This window comes from Aphis gossypii, unplaced genomic scaffold, assembly GCF_020184175.1.
Source record: "Aphis gossypii isolate Hap1 unplaced genomic scaffold, ASM2018417v2 Contig00374, whole genome shotgun sequence".
NCBI classification, from domain to species: Eukaryota; Metazoa; Arthropoda; class Insecta; order Hemiptera; family Aphididae; genus Aphis; species Aphis gossypii.
In genome coordinates, this window is record NW_026083084.1 from 138,702 (window position 1) to 145,224 (window position 6,523).

A 6,523-nucleotide genomic window follows, 5' to 3' on the forward strand; every position below is an offset into this window, starting at 1 on the left:
TCGCTTTCAAGTATGTCAATTTTTACTGTTTTAAACCAAGATTCAACTGTAGCGTTACTCTGGCGGATTTCAATGCCATTGTTGACTTTATTATTCATAATAGGTGTCCAAAGTGCTAAGAAAGGTATGCACTTGACTATATATTGGTGTAAATAAGATTCATCGTAATATTCATTACTTATATTTTCATTATTTACAGAACAGTGTAAGAACCTAGATTTAACATGTTCTTTGATTGATTGAAATCTACAGTACATCATGGAATTACTCGTATCGGACTCGCATAGAAATTTATTTATTTATACTAAGTAATCTTTGCCTTCGTTGTTCGATTCATTTGACAAGTGATGGTTAACGTTACACTTATCTCTCATCGTACTAATGGCATGTTTGGTTTCTATTGTATTATATGGAGACAACAATATTAGTGAAAATATTTTGAACCAATTTTCAACATCTTCCAAACTCTCAGCGTTAAACAGTAAACATATCCAATCAATGACACAATTTCTTTTCATTTTTTCTACAGTGTTATGATCGGTTGTCTTCGATTGGAAATATGTATACTATGATTTTTGTGTAATTATTCGCGCATATGTTTATGATCGTGATATTAGACCCGTAACTGTTTTCAACCAATACTCTGTAACACCAGTTAAGGTAATCGAATATGGAAGTAAAACCATTCCATCGTATACACAAGGTATTCATTTGTGTATAACTGAAATCTGTCAGTATGTTTGTGAATACGGGCAAAGTCAGTTTGTGTTTCAAAACGAATGCTTTAAAAACGTTCAACCACTGTGAAATCGCAACTATGTCATGTGCTGAACTAATCATCTCGACGACAAGACACGTGATACTCAAGTCTCTGGGTAAAGGGACATTTACTACTAAACATATTGCAGAACTCTTTTACTTTCATTGTTAATCTTCCTGACCAATGTAGGTACCAGTTGCATCTAAATAATCAGTTACTGATTTTTGATTTTTAATCAGTTTTTTTAGTATGACCAACTGTTCTTTACTATAGCAGTGCACTGATGGTATATCAACATGCTGTACAAAGTTATTTTCTTTATCGTTACACATCAATAAAATATCATGAAAATCATCTTTATCATAATCATCGGCAGTTAAGGCTTCTGATCTTATTTTTCTGACAACATCATCTGATTTAATACTTTGTAAATTACCACAATTCAACTGAGTGGGTGATGCCATGTCGACAGTGTCTGACCTAAAGGAAAATGCTTTAGTTTTTTTTAGCAATTCTTTGTTCAAATCTCGTTGAAACCCTTTCACATTATTTGTGAGACCATTGTCATCAGGATTGTGATGATAATTCAAACCAGAACTACACACATTTGCCATTAACGTTCCGTTTGCAAGCTGGACTTTAATCCTAAAAGTCTTGCACCTCTCATGACTACAATACATGTATACGTTGCAATGATTTTTAAAATATCTTACCATTTTTACATTTACAATACATGTATTGTTCACAATTCTTATGCGCTTTCTAAACATAATAGGATATTTAGTCTTATCCAAACGAATTTGACCTCTTGGATTAGTATAATTCATAAGAGACCATTCTTCAAATAAAAATTTGAAAGATCCATCAAAACATACGTTTTGTGTACAAGGTACAGCGGCCGCCCCTTTGGGGCTATTCGGCCGAGGCTTAGTACGTAAATGCGGCAAATGTAATGGTGCAGAGAGGAGGGGACCCGCGTATGTCGTCGTCGTCGTCGTCGTGGCCGAAACTACACACGAAGCCATAACCGGCAGTAATAGTGCAATATATCCACAGTGCGGTCGCGTAGAACCAGGTAAGCATGCGTTATACTCCATTATACATTTATCCAATATAATCTAACACATTTTTTCGTAGAACAAAAGGACAACGCCGCACAAGGAGCAGAGTCCAAGGGTAATGAAGAACCACCTGATACCACAACAAAATCAACAAATAACACTGACTCAAACGGACAATTGCGTACTGATCACCAGCACGTCGATAACTTCGATAATAATTTTTCAACTAGCGGTAATAATATGGAAACTCCTACATCGTCGTCCAAGAGGGCTGCTGATTCCCCAGCGGGTGCTCCCTTTAGCAAGAAATCCAATATGGTTTAACCTGGTACTGCTAGCGCCACTGCTTCTGACAGCGATACGGGAAATCCCAGTCCTGAAAATGCTGTATTACCTAGACCCAATCACATTACAACAGGCTATACTATGGTATTCAAAAAATGTCATTCATTTATATCATACGGATTGGCTTGGAAAATGTTGGACTTATCTACTACAGTAAAAGGATTGCACGTGGTAACAATTCGTTGAATCACATACCGGTCGAATATCCGTTTTTGTATTTATCGCCCAGCGAATACAGGTTAGTGAGTACTACACCGGGTTCATTGTGTAAACACGTAAAAGTAAATGTCGTAATGCGTAATCCGCGAACGGCCTTCGAGACCAATGCAACTACGTCTAGTTTGGCTACACTGAATCAAAATAAATTTGCCGTTGTCGCACAATTTAACGAACATTACTCGTGGTGTGAATTACAAATACGGTTTTGGAACTACCAATGCGATGAATCCAACATCGTGTTCCGATGACAATGCTAAATATCAAGAAGAAACTATACAAGCAATGTACGGTTGTAAGTACGACGGAAAACCAATTTTTACATGTGAATTCGACGGTATACCAAATTCTTTTTTTCACTTACCGTTTCATAACAACCATTATTACACTATGGTCGCAGACAAAGGACACAGCACAAAACTGGGTTGGCCATTATTGAATGAACTCATCACAAAAATTGATGCTAGTTTCACAACCGGTAAAACTATTGCCGAGTATTCTTACAGCCCTAAATTGGGATTGTGGGAAAACCGATAGAAGGAGTTTTTAACGGGATATCGGGTAAATCACTTACGGGAAATGACATTGTTATTATGGTGAATAAAAAAAAAACCGAAGAGCTGGATTCACACAGATACAAATCAATAAAAATACGGAAAAAGTGAACGATACGGAAACCGAAGAACTTCGAGATGATTCGTACACAAAATTATTTAACAGCAAATGCTATTTTAAGCCTTTGGAATGCGGTCAATACATATGGCGTCACGGTGATGACAGCGCTGTAGAAAAACAACCATCGTTGCACGTAGGCGTGTATCCCGTACACAAATTGACTACTACTAGTCAAGCGATAAAACCTAGCAGTTTCACTGACATTGAAGTCGTATTTGAGGTCAACACTGAAATGGTTGTTGAATTCGGGGCACCGTTTCAATTCACGCACTTCGACAAGATTCATATTCCATTCGAGGACGGTGTCATGCATCACAATTTGTCTACTACGCAGGGGCAGTACTTTTTCTGCGACGATTTGTCAACGATGTATAATCAATTTGTAACAATAGAATAAGATAATAAATAATAACACATGGTTCAATAATATGTAATATTGTATTTATTTAATAAATGAAAAAAAATAACGGTGACAGTTTTTTATTATAATTTTTAGAAAAGGTGCGCTTATCCACGTGTACACTGATAAACGGTCTTTGAATGACGGGTCATTGATTATTGACAAATAGTGATTGGTCAATAATATTATCGGGGGGCCTTGTAGGGGGACATCGTTTTTATTTAACATGCACTCTGGTGGTATCCCCTCCTAATAGCTCCTTCATTTTTTCCAAATGATACACCTCGTAATTGGGTTCGTTCCATATGACGAGACGTTTGCCGGCCGCCATCGGAAAAACTAAAATTATTCGTTTTGTTGGCAGTTCCGAACATACCGTAATTCAAAAAAAAGGCGGCTACGGCGTCGAAAAAAAAATTTTTGCTCGCGCTCGGAGGAGAATGTATTAGCATGCTATTTCTTTTTGGAATTTTTTTATCCAATATATTGACTAGAGTTTGCAAAAATCGACAAACAAGACCGTCGTTATTTTCAAATTGATACATCAATAATTCGGAAGCTATTGAAACGGATTTTTCGATATCATAATAAACTGTTCCAGGCCCCCTAGCATATGCGTTGAAATACGGTTTTACATTGGGTTTATTATAGTATTCTACAAATTCGTTGATACTCCAGTCCCGTATAATAGCGCACCAATTCCTAAGAGCTACTTTACAGTTTTTATCCTCTTCCAATATACTATTTAATTTACTATTCAAATAAAATTCTTTGATATTCGTGAACGCGTCGGGTGGGCAACAAGGATAGTGGTACAACAAATTTTTCAGCGACGTTGGGTACACGCATACTGGTTTGACACTGGAACCTCCCTCATCGTGTCCGAAGTTTTCATCAAAGGAAGAGTGGTTCGCATTGCCGTCTTGATATTCTGAAAATGCACCGAGCTCTCTGGGAACGTCGTTCGGCATTTCATTGACGCATACTTCCACATTTCCTTCATGTCCCTGAGTCCTTCGAGATCTGACTTCCTAAATTTACGAAAAGTCAATATTATCCATATAATTAGGATCGTACATGTGGTCGAATATATCATCATAAGTGGCTTGATTTAAAAGGATAATTTTACCAAATTTCTATTACGATGTGTATTTTCCCTAAAGTGTTGATACAAACAAAATTGACATTTTTGCGGAGCAATCATTTTTCTAGTGCCATTGTATATTTTTAATTTTTCAGACATATTATAAATGAGTTGGTTTAAATGAATACTGAATGGTTTAGGTTCAAATGGTTCATAATAGTTTTTATGCTTCCTAAACAATTTAGTTTTATTTTCGTAATTGCGTACACTGGGCAAATGTCTGTTGTACAAAATGTCAACTTCTGTAGTTTGAAATTTATATTTTTTATAGTGAACGAAGTTAAATTGATACGATGGCCCGTATTTTTTTCTCATGCTTGATATGAACACTTCTTTTAGATACGATTTACGAACATATTGCAAATAATTTTGTACTACATACTTGTATAAAATTGCGTCCATCACGTAATCCTCCATAGGAACCGACGCCGTCAATTTGTTGGGGTTCCCGGCCGTCTGTAGAAAAATATCGCACGATACTTTCCCAGTCCGACGACGTGAGGCGTATCGCCCAAACGCGTCTTCGTCCATGTTGGCGATAGAGGACGGATCGTTGCAACCATAAACACCGACAAGCCGAGTTTGACTGTCGGCAGACGTGAACGCAATGGACATGGTCGCTATGGGCTGTGACGATGACTGGGAGCTTTGATGGGTATTGTCGCAACATATTTTGTAACTCTTTAGTAACTTCATCAACTCCGTTAGGTCCACGGGGGACAATAACGTCGCTGATGTATCGATCATTTCCTCGAAAATCGATGTCACAAATTCTATCGACAATTCTTCTAAGCATGTGCTCATAAATTGGCGAGCCACGAGCAACAAGGCCTTGATTCTGTCTCTCATTGGAGTATCCTCCATATTGCATTCCTCCAGTAGCTCGTCGCGGGCCAGATTCGTAGTCGTCCATTTCTTTGGGTTCATCAGTGTGGAAAAATGTTCCGGGTGTCATATTGATATCAAAACTATCCAAACTGAAATGTGAAATTGCAATCCCACCTTCAGTTTGAAATCCGTCAACAGCTGTGTGACGTGAATCAGATTGTCCACACTCAACTTCTCTATCTCCATAGCAGCCCGAATTTGTAGCAGCGGAATATTGGCAAACGCTGTCGACGTCGCTTGGCCTTCTTCATCGGTGCCGCAGTTTTTTCCGCCTTCCTCTTCTTGCATGTAGATTCCATAGCCACTTCCGAACATACGGTGTTGTCTCCGTCAAACATACTATACAGTCAGCCTGGGTAGGTTTGTATAGTATGTCGATGCTAGACTGACCGTGCATTGTACATTACGCTCTTTTATATGCGTTTATACTGTTCATTACGGATGCAATTCTTTATTATTAAGTAGAATACTAATAAAAAATGTCGACAAAATGCATAATATATAAATTGGTATCATCATGTCGTATGCAATTTCTAAGAACCATAGTTTATAGGTTTTTTAATTAAAAACACAATATTGCAATTTAACACATGGTCACTTTATTATTAAGTAGTATACTTGTAAAAAAATAAAAATGCATAATATAGATATTTTTATTACCATATCGTATGCAATTTCTAAGAACCACAGTTTATAGTTTTTTTTAATTCAAAATGATAACGGATCCACGTGGAGCAGTCACCTTACATGGCCGCCCAATTATGACGTCATCGCGCGAGGAAAAGAACTGGGTGCTTGCTCAAATTATTCTATAATTTCGACCACGACGACGACGACGACGACATACGCGGGTCCCCTCCTCTCTGCACCATTACATTTGCCGCATTTACGTACTAAGCCTCGGCCGAATAGCCCCAAAGGGGCGGCCGCTGTACACTGCGGCAAAAACAACTTTTTTTGCAAAGCACACTTTGACCTCTTGGATTAGTATAATTCATAAGAGACCATTCTTCAAATAAAAATTTGAAAGATCC

General features: G+C 37.7%; 2 pseudogenes; one reads left to right on the forward strand and one right to left on the reverse strand.

Annotated features, from left to right (window-relative positions):
- Positions 1-1,452: 1,452 nt before the first annotated feature.
- Positions 1,453-2,542, forward strand: LOC126553938 (uncharacterized; annotated as a pseudogene).
- A 1,741-nt stretch (positions 2,543-4,283) lies between these two features.
- On the reverse strand, positions 4,284-5,827 carry LOC126553939 (uncharacterized; annotated as a pseudogene).
- Between the last annotated feature and the right edge of the window lie 696 nt (positions 5,828-6,523).